The following is a 12,293-nucleotide window of genomic DNA, read 5'->3' on the forward strand; positions in this document are numbered from 1 at the left end:
CATGTTTGCATAATACCCTAACCCAAAGGCTCAGTTTGGCATTTATCCAACAGCACAGGCCCTGGATTGTTGAAGATGGCCTCAAGAACCAGCACAGGACCTGGTGTGTTTTACATGGCCACAGCAAGCAGCACAGGGCCTGGTTTGGTGAAGATGGCCTCAGCAAGCAGCCACAGGCCCTGGTTTGGTGTAAGTGGCCTCAGCCAGCAGCCACAGGCCCTGGTGTGTTGTAAGTGGCCTCAGCCAGCAGCCACAGGCCCTGGTGTGGTCTAAGTGGCCTCAGCCAGTGCCACAGGCCCTGGTGTGGTGTAAGTGGCCTGAGCAAGAGCCACAGGCCCTGGTGTGGTGTAAGTGGCCTCAGCCAGCAGCCACAGGCCCTGGTGTGGTGTAAGTGGCCTGAGCAAGTGCCACAGGCCCTGGTGTGGTGTAAGTGACCTAAGCCAGAGCCACAGGCCCTGGTGTGGTGTAAGTGGCCTCAATAGCAAATAAGGCCCTGGTGTGGTGTAAGTGGCCTGAGCAAGAGCCACAGGGCCTGGTTTGGTGAAGATGGCCTCGGCCAGAAGCGCAGGGCCTGGTGTGATGTGAGTGGCCTGAGCAAGAGCCACAGGCCCTGGTGTGGTGTAAGTGGCCTCAGCCAGCAGCCACAGGCCCTGGTGTGGTGTAAGTCGCCTCAGCCAGAAGCCACAGGCACTGGTGTGGTGTAAGTGGCCTCAGGAACCAGCACAGGGCCTGGTGTGTTGTACATGGCCACAGCTAGCAGCAGAGGGCCAGGTTTGGTGAAGATGGCCTCGGCCAGAAGCGCAGGGCCTGGTGTGGTGTAAGTGGCCTGAGCAAGAGCCACAGGCCCTGGTGTGGTGTAAGTGGCCTGAGCAAGTGCCACAGGCCCTGGTGTGGTGTAAGTGGCCTAAGCCAGAGCCACAGGCCCTGGTGTGGTGTAAGTGGCCTCAATAGCAAATAAGGCCCTGGTGTGGTGTAAGTGGCCTGAGCAAGAGCCACAGGGCCTGGTTTGGTGAAGATGGCCTCAGCCAGAAGCGCAGGGCCTGGTGTGATGTGAGTGGCCTGAGCAAGAGCCACAGGCCCTGGTGTGGTGTAAGTGGCCTCAGCCAGCAGCCACAGGCCCTGGTGTGGTGTAAGTCGCCTCAGCCAGAAGCCACAGGCACTGGTGTGGTGTAAGTGGCCTCAGCCAGCAGCAAAAGGGCCCTGGTGTGGTGTAAGTCGCCTCAGCCAGCAGCCACAGGCCCTGGTGTGGTGTAGGTGGCCTCAGCCAGCAGCCACAGGCCCTGGTGTGGTGTAAGTGGCCTCAATAGCAACTAAGGCCCTGGTGTGGTGTAAGTGGCTTCAGCCAGCAGCCACAGGCCCTGGTGTGGTGTAAGTCGCCTCAGCCAGAAGCCACAGGCACTGGTGTGGTGTAAGTGGCCTCAGCCAGCAGCAAAAGGGCCCTGGTGTGGTGTAAGTGGCCTGAGCAAGAGCCACAGGCCCTGGTGTGGTGTAAGTGGCCTGAGCAAGAGCCACAGGCCCTGGTGTGGTGTAAGTGGCCTGAGCAAGAGCCACAGGCCCTGGTGTGGTGTAAGTGGTCTCAGCCAGCAGCCACAGGCCCTGGTGTGGTGTAAGTGGTCTCAGCCAGCAGCCACAGGCCCTGGTGTGGTGTAGGTGGCCTCAGCCAGCAGCCACAGGCCCTTGTGTGGTGTAAGTGGCCTCAGCCAGCAGCCACAGGCCCTGGTGTGGTGTAAGTGGCCTCAGCCAGTGCCACAGGCCCTGGTGTGGTGTAAGTGGCCTGAGCAAGAGCCACAGACCCTGGTGTGGTGTAATTGGCCTCAATAGCAACTAAGGCCCTGGTGTGGTGTAAGTCGCCTCAGCCAGCAGCCACAGGCCCTGGTGTGGTGTAAGTGGCCTCAGCCAGTGCCACAGGCCCTGGTGTGGTGTAAGTGGCCTGAGCAAGAGCCACAGACCCTGGTGTGGTGTAATTGGCCTCAATAGCAACTAAGGCCCTGGTGTGGTGTAAGTCGCCTCAGCCAGCAGCCACAGGCCCTGGTGTGGTGTAGGTGGCCTCAGCCAGCAGCCACAGGCCCTGGTGTGGTGTAAGTGGCCTCAATAGCAACTAAGGCCCTGGTGTGGGGTAAGTGGCTTCAGCCAGCAGCCACAGGCTCTGGTGTGGTGTAACTGGCCTCAGCCAGCAGCCACAGGCCCTGGTGTGGTGTAAGTGGCCTCAGCCAGAGCCACAGGCCCTGATGTGGTGTAAGTGGCCCCAGCCGGTCACTCAGGCCCTGGTGTGGTGTAGGTGGCATCAGCTAGCAGCACAAGACATTGGAAAAGAGCCAAAAGCAGTGTCGTTAATGTGCCCTCATTAATGGGCAGCTGCTTTTGGTCTTTTAATACACCCCTTCTCTGGATCAAAAGCGGTTCAATGACATGAAAATGAAAGGCTTACAGCACCAGGTATTCCCAGGCAGTCTCCCATCCAAGTACTAACCAAGCCCAGCCCTGCTTAGCTTCCGATATCAGACGAGGTCGGGCGTGCTCAGGGTGGTATGGCCGTAAGATGCTGGCCCCAGCACAATGTCTCAATTTATGGATTCAAGTGATTAGGTGGCAAGTACCTGAAGTTACGAAGACAATCCTATAACCATACCTGCATGTTTGCATAATACCCTAACCCAAAGGCTCAGTTTGGCATTTATCCAACAGCACAGGCCCTGGATTGTTGAAGATGGCCTCAGGAACCAGCACAGGGCCTGGTGTGTTGTACATGGCCACAGCAAGCAGCACAGGGCCTGGTTTGGTGAAGATGGCCTCGGCCAGAAGCGCAGGGCCTGGTGTGATGTGAGTGGCCTGAGCAAGAGCCACAGGCCCTGGTGTGGTGTAAGTGGCCTCAGCCAGCAGCCACAGGCCCTGGTGTGGTGTAAGTCGCCTCAGCCAGAAGCCACAGGCACTGGTGTGGTGTAAGTGGCCTCAGCCAGCAGCAAAAGGGCCCTGGTGTGGTGTAAGTGGCCTGAGCAAGAGCCACAGGCCCTGGTGTGGTGTAAGTGGCCTGAGCAAGAGCCACAGGCCCTGGTGTGGTGTAAGTGGCCTGAGCAAGAGCCACAGGCCCTGGTGTGGTGTAAGTGGTCTCAGCCAGCAGCCACAGGCCCTGGTGTGGTGTAGGTGGCCTCAGCCAGCAGCCACAGGCCCTTGTGTGGTGTAAGTGGCCTCAGCCAGCAGCCACAGGCCCTGGTGTGGTGTAAGTGGCCTCAACCAGTGCCACAGGCCCTGGTGTGGTGTAAGTGGCCTGAGCAAGAGCCACAGACCCTGGTGTGGTGTAATTGGCCTCAATAGCAACTAAGGCCCTGGTGTGGTGTAGGTGGCCTCAGCCAGCAGCCACAGGCCCTGGTGTGTTGTAAGTGGCCTCAGCCAGCAGCCACAGGCCCTGGTGTGGTGTAGGTGGCCTCAGCCAGCAGCCACAGGCCCTTGTGTGGTGTAAGTGGCCTCAGCCAGCAGCCACAGGCCCTGGTGTGGTGTAAGTGGCCTCAGCCAGTGCCACAGGCCCTGGTGTGGTGTAGGTGGCCTGAGCAAGAGCCACAGACCCTGGTGTGGTGTAATTGGCCTCAATAGCAACTAAGGCCCTGGTGTGGTGTAAGTGGCCTCAGCCAGCAGCCACAGGCCCTGGTGTGGTGTAGGTGGCCTCAGCCAGCAGCCACAGGCCCTGGTGTGGTGTAAGTGGCCTCAGCCAGCAGCCACAGGCCCTGGTGTGGTGTAAGTCGCCTCAGCCAGAAGCCACAGGCACTGGTGTGGTGTAAGTGGCCTCAGCCAGCAGCAAAAGGGCCCTGGTGTGGTGTAAGTGGCCTGAGCAAGAGCCACAGGCCCTGGTGTGGTGTAAGTGGCCTGAGCAAGAGCCACAGGCCCTGGTGTGGTGTAAGTGGTCTCAGCCAGCAGCCACAGGCCCTGGTGTGGTGTAAGTGGTCTCAGCCAGCAGCCACAGGCCCTGGTGTGGTGTAGGTGGCCTCAGCCAGCAGCCACAGGCCCTTGTGTGGTGTAAGTGGCCTCAGCCAGCAGCCACAGGCCCTGGTGTGGTGTAAGTGGCCTCAGCCAGTGCCACAGGCCCTGGTGTGGTGTAAGTGGCCTGAGCAAGAGCCACAGACCCTGGTGTGGTGTAATTGGCCTCAATAGCAACTAAGGCCCTGGTGTGGTGTAAGTGGCCTCAGCCAGCAGCCACAGGCCCTGGTGTGGTGTAAGTGGCCTCAGCCAGTGCCACAGGCCCTGGTGTGGTGTAAGTGGCCTGAGCAAGAGCCACAGACCCTGGTGTGGTGTAATTGGCCTCAATAGCAACTAAGGCCCTGGTGTGGTGTAAGTCGCCTCAGCCAGCAGCCACAGGCCCTGGTGTGGTGTAGGTGGCCTCAGCCAGCAGCCACAGGCCCTGGTGTGGTGTAAGTGGCCTCAGCCAGCAGCCACAGGCCCTGGTGTGGTGTAAGTGGCCTCAGCCAGTGCCACAGGCCCTGGTGTGGTGTAATTGGCCTCAATAGCAACTAAGGCCCTGGTGTGGTGTAGGTGGCCTCAGCCAGCAGCCACAGGCCCTGGTGTGGTGTAAGTGGCCTCAGCCAGCAGCCACAGGCCCTGATGTGGTGTAAGTGGCCCCAGCCGGTCACTCAGGCCCTGGTGTGGTGTAGGTGGCATCAGCTAGCAGCACAAGACATTGGAAAACAGCCAAAATGTCGTTAATGTGCCCTCATTAATGGGCAGATGCTTTTGGTCTTTTAATACACCCCTTCTCTGGATCAAAAGCGGTTCAATGACATGAAAATGAAAGGCTTACAGCACAAGGTATTCCCAGGTAGTCTCCCATCCAAGTACTAACCAAGCCCAGCCCTGCTTAGCTTCCGAGATCAGACGAGGTCAGGCGTGCTCAGGGTGGTATGGCCGTAAGCTGCTGGCCCCAGCACAATGTCTCAATTTATGGATTCAAGTGATTAGGTGGCAAGTACCTGAAGTTACGAAGACAATCCTATAACCATACCTGCATGTTTGCATAATACCCTAACCCAAAGGCTCAGTTTGGCATTTATCCAACAGCACAGGCCCTGGATTGTTGAAGATGGCCTCAAGAACCAGCACAGGACCTGGTGTGTTTTACATGGCCACAGCAAGCAGCACAGGGCCTGGTTTGGTGAAGATGGCCTCAGCAAGCAGCCACAGGCCCTGGTTTGGTGTAAGTGGCCTCAGCCAGCAGCCACAGGCCCTGGTGTGTTGTAAGTGGCCTCAGCCAGCAGCCACAGGCCCTGGTGTGGTCTAAGTGGCCTCAGCCAGTGCCACAGGCCCTGGTGTGGTGTAAGTGGCCTCAGCCAGAGCCACAGACCCTGGTGTGGTGTAATTGGCCTCAATAGCAACTAAGGCCCTGGTGTGGTGTAAGTGGCTTCAGCCAGCAGCCACAAGCTCTGGTGTGATGTAACTGGCCTCAGCCAGCAGCCACAGGCCCTGGTGTGGTGTAAGTGGCCTCAGCCAGAGCCACAGGCCCTGATGTGGTGTAAGTGGCCCCAGCCGGTCACTTAGGCCCTGGTGTGGTGTAGGTGGCATCAGCTAGCAGCACAAGACATTGGAAAAGAGCCAAAAGCAGTGTCGTTAATGTGCCCTCATTAATGGGCAGCTGCTTTTGGTCTTTTAATACACCCCTTCTCTGGATCAAAAGCGGTTCAATGACATGAAAATGAAAGACTTACAGCACCAGGTATTCCCAGGCAGTCTCCCATCCAAGTACTAACCAAGCCCAGCCCTGCTTAGCTTCCGAGATCAGACGAGGTCGGGCGTGCTCAGGGTGGTATGGCCGTAAGCTGCTGGCCCCAGCACAATGTCTCAATTTATGGATTCAAGTGATTAGGTGGCAAGTACCTGAAGTTACGAAGACAATCCTATAACCATACCTGCATGTTTGCATAATACCCTAACCCAAAGGCTCAGTTTGGCATTTATCCAACAGCACAGGCCCTGGATTGTTGAAGATGGCCTCAGGAACCAGCACAGGGCCTGGTGTGTTGTACATGGCCACAGCAAGCAGCACAGGGCCTGGTTTGGTGAAGATGGCCTCGGCCAGAAGCGCAGGGCCTGGTGTGATGTGAGTGGCCTGAGCAAGAGCCACAGGCCCTGGTGTGGTGTAAGTGGCCTCAGCCAGCAGCCACAGGCCCTGGTGTGGTGTAAGTCGCCTGAGCCAGAAGCCACAGGCACTGGTGTGGTGTAAGTGGCCTGAGCAAGAGCCACAGGCCCTGGTGTGGTGTAAGTGGCCTCAGCCAGCAGCCACAGGCCCTGGTGTGGTGTAAGTCGCCTGAGCCAGAAGCCACAGGCACTGGTGTGGTGTAAGTCGCCTGAGCCAGAAGCCACAGGCACTGGTGTGGTGTAAGTGGCCTCAGCCAGAAGCAAAAGGGCCCTGGTGTGGTGTAAGTGGCCTCAGCCAGTGCCACAGGCCCTGGTGTGGTGTAAGTGGCCTGAGCAAGAGCCACAGACCCTGGTGTGGTGTAATTGGCCTCAATAGCAACTAATGCCCTGGTGTGGTGTAGGTGGCCTCAGCCAGCAGCCACAGGCCCTGGTGTGGTGTAAGTGGCCTCAGCCAGCAGCCACAGGCCCTGGTGTGGTGTAAGTGGCCTCAGCCAGAAGCCACAGGCACTGGTGTGGTGTAAGTGGCCTCAGCCAGCAGCAAAAGGGCCCTGGTGTGGTGTAAGTCGCCTCAGCCAGCAGCCACAGGCCCTGGTGTGGTGTAGGTGGCCTCAGCCAGCAGCCACAGGCCCTGGTGTGGTGTAAGTGGCCTCAGCCAGCAGCCACAGGCCCTGGTGTGGTGTAAGTGGCCTCAGCCAGCAGCCACAGGCCCTGGTGTGGTGTAAGTGGCCTCAGCCAGTGCCACAGGCCCTGGTGTGGTGTAAGTGGCCTGAGCAAGAGCCACAGACCCTGGTGTGGTGTAATTGGCCTCAGCCAGCAGCCACAGGCCCTGGTGTGGTGTAGGTGGCCTCAGCCAGCAGCCACAGGCACTGGTGTGGTGTAAGTGGCCTCAGCCAGCAGCAAAAGGGCCCTGGTGTGGTGTAAGTCGCCTCAGCCAGCAGCCACAGGCCCTGGTGTGGTGTAGGTGGCCTCAGCCAGCAGCCACAGGCCCTGGTGTGGTGTAAGCGGCCTCAGCCAGCAGCCACAGGCCCTGGTGTGGTGTAAGTGGCCTCAGCCAGCAGCCACAGGCCCTGGTGTGGTGTAAGTGGCCTGAGCAAGAGCCACAGGCCCTGGTGTGGTGTAAGTGGCCTGAGCAAGAGCCACAGGCCCTGGTGTGGTGTAACTGGCCTCAGCCAGCAGCCACAGGCCCTGGTGTGGTGTAGGTGGCCTCAGCCAGCAGCCACAGGCCCTTGTGTGGTGTAAGTGGCCTCAGCCAGCAGCCACAGGCCCTGGTGTGGTGTAAGTGGCCTCAGCCAGTGCCACAGGCCCTGTTGTGGTGTAAGTGGCCCCAGCCGGTCACTCAGGCCCTGGTGTGGTGTAGGTGTCATCAGCTAGCAGCACAAGACATTGGAAAAGAGCCAAAAGCAATGTCGTTAATGTGCCCTCATTAATGGGGAGCTGCTTTTGGTCTTTTAATACACCCCTTCTCTGGATCAAAAGCGGTTCAATGACATGAAAATCAAAGGCTTACAGCACCAGGTATTCCCAGGCAGTCTCCCATCCAAGTACTAACCAAGCCCAGCCCTGCTTAGCTTCCGAGATCAGACGAGGTCGGGCGTGCTTAGGGTGGTATGGCCGTAACCTGCTGGCCCCAGCACAATGTCTCAATTTATGGATTCAAGTGATTAGGTGGCAAGTACCTGAAGTTACGAAGACAATCCTATAACCATACCTGCATGTTTGCATAATACCCTAACCCAAAGGCTCAGTTTGGCATTTATCCAACAGCACAGGCCCTGGATTGTTGAAGATGGCCTCAAGAACCAGCACAGGACCTGGTGTGTTTTACATGGCCACAGCAAGCAGCACAGGGCCTGGTTTGGTGAAGATGGCCTCAGCAAGCAGCCACAGGCCCTGGTTTGGTGTAAGTGGCCTCAGCCAGCAGCCACAGGCCCTGGTGTGTTGTAAGTGGCCTCAGCCAGCAGCCACAGGCCCTGGTGTGGTCTAAGTGGCCTCAGCCAGTGCCACAGGCCCTGGTGTGGTGTAAGTGGCCTGAGCAAGAGCCACATGCCCTGGTGTGGTGTAAGTGGCCTCAGCCAGCAGCCACAGGCCCTGGTGTGGTGTAAGTGGCCTGAGCAAGTGCCACAGGCCCTGGTGTGGTGTAAGTGGCCTAAGCCAGAGCCACAGGCCCTGGTGTGGGGTAAGTGGCCTCAATAGCAAATAAGGCCCTGGTGTGGTGTAAGTGGCCTGAGCAAGAGCCACAGGGCCTGGTTTGGTGAAGATGGCCTCGGCCAGAAGCGCAGGGCCTGGTGTGATGTGAGTGGCCTGAGCAAGAGCCACAGGCCCTGGTGTGGTGTAAGTGGCCTCAGCCAGCAGCCACAGGCCCTGGTGTGGTGTAAGTCGCCTGAGCCAGAAGCCACAGGCACTGGTGTGGTGTAAGTGGCCTCAGCCAGCAGCAAAAGGGCCCTGGTGTGGTGTAAGTCGCCTCAGCCAGCAGCCACAGGCCCTGGTGTGGTGTAGGTGGCCTCAGCCAGCAGCCACAGGCCCTGGTGTGGTGTAAGTGGCCTCAATAGCAACTAAGGCCCTAGTGTGGTGTAAGTGGCTTCAGCCAGCAGCCACAGACTCTGGTGTGGTGTAACTGGCCTCAGCCAGCAGCCACAGGCCCTGGTGTGGTGTAAGTGGCCTCAGCCAGAGCCACAGGCCCTGATGTGGTGTAAGTGGCCCCAGCCGGTCACTCAGGCCCTGGTGTGGTGTAGGTGGCATCAGCTAGCAGCACAAGACATTGGAAAAGAGCCAAAAGCAGTGTCGTTAATGTGCCCTCATTAATGGGCAGTTGCTTTTGGTCTTTTAATACACCCCTTCTCTGGATCAAAAGCGGTTCAATGACATGAAAATCAAAGGCTTACAGCACCAGGTATTCCCAGGCAGTCTCCCATCCAAGTACTAACCAAGCCCAGCCCTGCTTAGCTTCCGAGATCAGACGAGGTCGGGCGTGCTGAGGGTGGTATGGCCGTAAGCTGCTGGCTCCAGCACAATGTCTCAATTTATGGATTCAAGTGATTAGGTGGCAAGTACCTGAAGTTACGAAGACAATCCTATAACCATACCTGCATGTTTGCATAATACCCTAACCCAAAGGCTCAGTTTGGCATTTATCCAACAGCACAGGCCCTGGATTGTTGAAGATGGCCTCAGGAACCAGCACAGGGCCTGGTGTGTTGTACATGGCCACAGCAAGCAGCACAAGGCCTGGTTTGGTGAAGATGGCCTCGGCCAGAAGCGCAGGGCCTGGTGTGATGTGAGTGGCCTGAGCAAGAGCCACAGGCCCTGGTGTGGTGTAAGTGGCCTTAGCAAGAGCCACAGGCCCTGGTGTGGTGTAAGTGGCCTCAGCCAGCAGCCACAGGCCCTGGTGTGGTGTAAGTGGCCTCAGCCAGTGCCACAGGCCCTGGTGTGGTGTAAGTGGCCTGAGCAAGAGCCACAGACCCTGGTGTGGTGTAAGTGGCCTAAGCCAGCAGCCACAGGCCCTGGTGTGGTGTAAGTGGCCTCAGCCAGTGCCACAGGCCCTGGTGTGGTGTAAGTGGCCTGAGCAAGAGCCACAGACCCTGGTGTGGTGTAATTGGCCTCAATAGCAACTAATGCCCTGGTGTGGTGTAGGTGGCCTCAGCCAGCAGCCACAGGCCCTGGTGTGGTGTAAGTGGCCTCAGCCAGCAGCCACAGGCCCTGGTGTGGGGTAAGTGGCCTCAGCCAGAAGCCACAGGCACTGGTGTGGTGTAAGTGGCCTCAGCCAGCAGCAAAAGGGCCCTGGTGTGGTGTAAGTCGCCTCAGCCAGCAGCCACAGGCCCTGGTGTGGTGTAGGTGGCCTCAGCCAGCAGCCACAGGCCCTGGTGTGGTGTAAGTGGCCTCAGCCAGCAGCCACAGGCCCTGGTGTGGTGTAAGTGGCCTCAGCCAGCAGCCACAGGCCCTGGTGTGGTGTAAGTGGCCTCAGCCAGTGCCACAGGCCCTGGTGTGGTGTAAGTGGCCTGAGCAAGAGCCACAGACCCTGGTGTGGTGTAATTGGCCTCAGCCAGCAGCCACAGGCCCTGGTGTGGTGTAGGTGGCCTCAGCCAGCAGCCACAGGCACTGGTGTGGTGTAAGTGGCCTCAGCCAGCAGCAAAAGGGCCCTGGTGTGGTGTAAGTCGCCTCAGCCAGCAGCCACAGGCCCTGGTGTGGTGTAGGTGGCCTCAGCCAGCAGCCACAGGCCCTGGTGTGGTGTAAGCGGCCTCAGCCAGCAGCCACAGGCCCTGGTGTGGTGTAAGTGGCCTCAGCCAGCAGCCACAGGCCCTGGTGTGGTGTAAGTGGCCTGAGCAAGAGCCACAGGCCCTGGTGTGGTGTAAGTGGCCTGAGCAAGAGCCACAGGCCCTGGTGTGGTGTAACTGGCCTCAGCCAGCAGCCACAGGCCCTGGTGTGGTGTAGGTGGCCTCAGCCAGCAGCCACAGGCCCTTGTGTGGTGTAAGTGGCCTCAGCCAGCAGCCACAGGCCCTGGTGTGGTGTAAGTGGCCTCAGCCAGTGCCACAGGCCCTGGTGTGGTGTAAGTGGCCCCAGCCGGTCACTCAGGCCCTGGTGTGGTGTAGGTGTCATCAGCTAGCAGCACAAGACATTGGAAAAGAGCCAAAAGCAATGTCGTTAATGTGCCCTCATTAATGGGGAGCTGCTTTTGGTCTTTTAATACACCCCTTCTCTGGATCAAAAGCGGTTCAATGACATGAAAATCAAAGGCTTACAGCACCAGGTATTCCCAGGCAGTCTCCCATCCAAGTACTAACCAAGCCCAGCCCTGCTTAGCTTCCGAGATCAGACGAGGTCGGGCGTGCTTAGGGTGGTATGGCCGTAACCTGCTGGCCCCAGCACAATGTCTCAATTTATGGATTCAAGTGATTAGGTGGCAAGTACCTGAAGTTACGAAGACAATCCTATAACCATACCTGCATGTTTGCATAATACCCTAACCCAAAGGCTCAGTTTGGCATTTATCCAACAGCACAGGCCCTGGATTGTTGAAGATGGCCTCAAGAACCAGCACAGGACCTGGTGTGTTTTACATGGCCACAGCAAGCAGCACAGGGCCTGGTTTGGTGAAGATGGCCTCAGCAAGCAGCCACAGGCCCTGGTTTGGTGTAAGTGGCCTCAGCCAGCAGCCACAGGCCCTGGTGTGTTGTAAGTGGCCTCAGCCAGCAGCCACAGGCCCTGGTGTGGTCTAAGTGGCCTCAGCCAGTGCCACAGGCCCTGGTGTGGTGTAAGTGGCCTGAGCAAGAGCCACATGCCCTGGTGTGGTGTAAGTGGCCTCAGCCAGCAGCCACAGGCCCTGGTGTGGTGTAAGTGGCCTGAGCAAGTGCCACAGGCCCTGGTGTGGTGTAAGTGGCCTAAGCCAGAGCCACAGGCCCTGGTGTGGGGTAAGTGGCCTCAATAGCAAATAAGGCCCTGGTGTGGTGTAAGTGGCCTGAGCAAGAGCCACAGGGCCTGGTTTGGTGAAGATGGCCTCGGCCAGAAGCGCAGGGCCTGGTGTGATGTGAGTGGCCTGAGCAAGAGCCACAGGCCCTGGTGTGGTGTAAGTGGCCTCAGCCAGCAGCCACAGGCCCTGGTGTGGTGTAAGTCGCCTGAGCCAGAAGCCACAGGCACTGGTGTGGTGTAAGTGGCCTCAGCCAGCAGCAAAAGGGCCCTGGTGTGGTGTAAGTCGCCTCAGCCAGCAGCCACAGGCCCTGGTGTGGTGTAGGTGGCCTCAGCCAGCAGCCACAGGCCCTGGTGTGGTGTAAGTGGCCTCAATAGCAACTAAGGCCCTGGTGTGGTGTAAGTGGCTTCAGCCAGCAGCCACAGACTCTGGTATGGTGTAACTGGCCTCAGCCAGCAGCCACAGGCCCTGGTGTGGTGTAAGTGGCCTCAGCCAGAGCCACAGGCCCTGATGTGGTGTAAGTGGCCCCAGCCGGTCACTCAGGCCCTGGTGTGGTGTAGGTGGCCTCAGCCAGAGCCACAGGCCCTGGTGTGGTGTAAGTGGCCTCAATAGCAAATAAGGCCCTGGTGTGGTGTAAGTGGCCTGAGCAAGAGCCACAGGGCCTGGTTTGGTGAAGATGGCCTCGGCCAGAAGCGCAGGGCCTGGTGTGATGTGAGTGGCCTGAGTAAGAGCCACAGGCCCTGGTGTGGTGTAAGTGGCCTCAGCCAGCAGCCAC

General features: G+C 58.7%; 1 protein-coding gene, 1 non-coding gene and 5 pseudogenes across 4 annotated transcripts in view; all 7 read right to left on the reverse strand.

The window, feature by feature from the left end:
• The window catches only part of LOC146637699 (BPTF-associated chromatin complex component 1-like), a 495,253-nt gene that overhangs the window by 90,282 nt on the left and 392,678 nt on the right, over nucleotides 1-12,293 (reverse strand). The gene's annotated exons all lie outside the window — the stretch shown is intronic.
• LOC146637732 (5S ribosomal RNA) lies at nucleotides 2,422-2,540 on the reverse strand (annotated as a pseudogene).
• Nucleotides 4,780-4,898, reverse strand: LOC146637733 (5S ribosomal RNA; annotated as a pseudogene).
• On the reverse strand, nucleotides 5,681-5,799 carry LOC146637734 (5S ribosomal RNA). Its single transcript, XR_014905555.1, has one exon. It is a non-coding gene; the product is annotated as a 5S ribosomal RNA (ribosomal RNA).
• On the reverse strand, nucleotides 7,618-7,736 carry LOC146637735 (5S ribosomal RNA; annotated as a pseudogene).
• LOC146637736 (5S ribosomal RNA) lies at nucleotides 8,993-9,111 on the reverse strand (annotated as a pseudogene).
• Nucleotides 10,847-10,965, reverse strand: LOC146637737 (5S ribosomal RNA; annotated as a pseudogene).

The sequence above is a fragment of the Diplotaxodon limnothrissa genome, linkage group LG3, assembly GCF_057381915.1.
Source record: "Diplotaxodon limnothrissa isolate DT_005_m linkage group LG3, D_limnothrissa_male_GT1.1, whole genome shotgun sequence".
NCBI lineage: Eukaryota > Metazoa > Chordata > Actinopteri > Cichliformes > Cichlidae > Diplotaxodon > Diplotaxodon limnothrissa.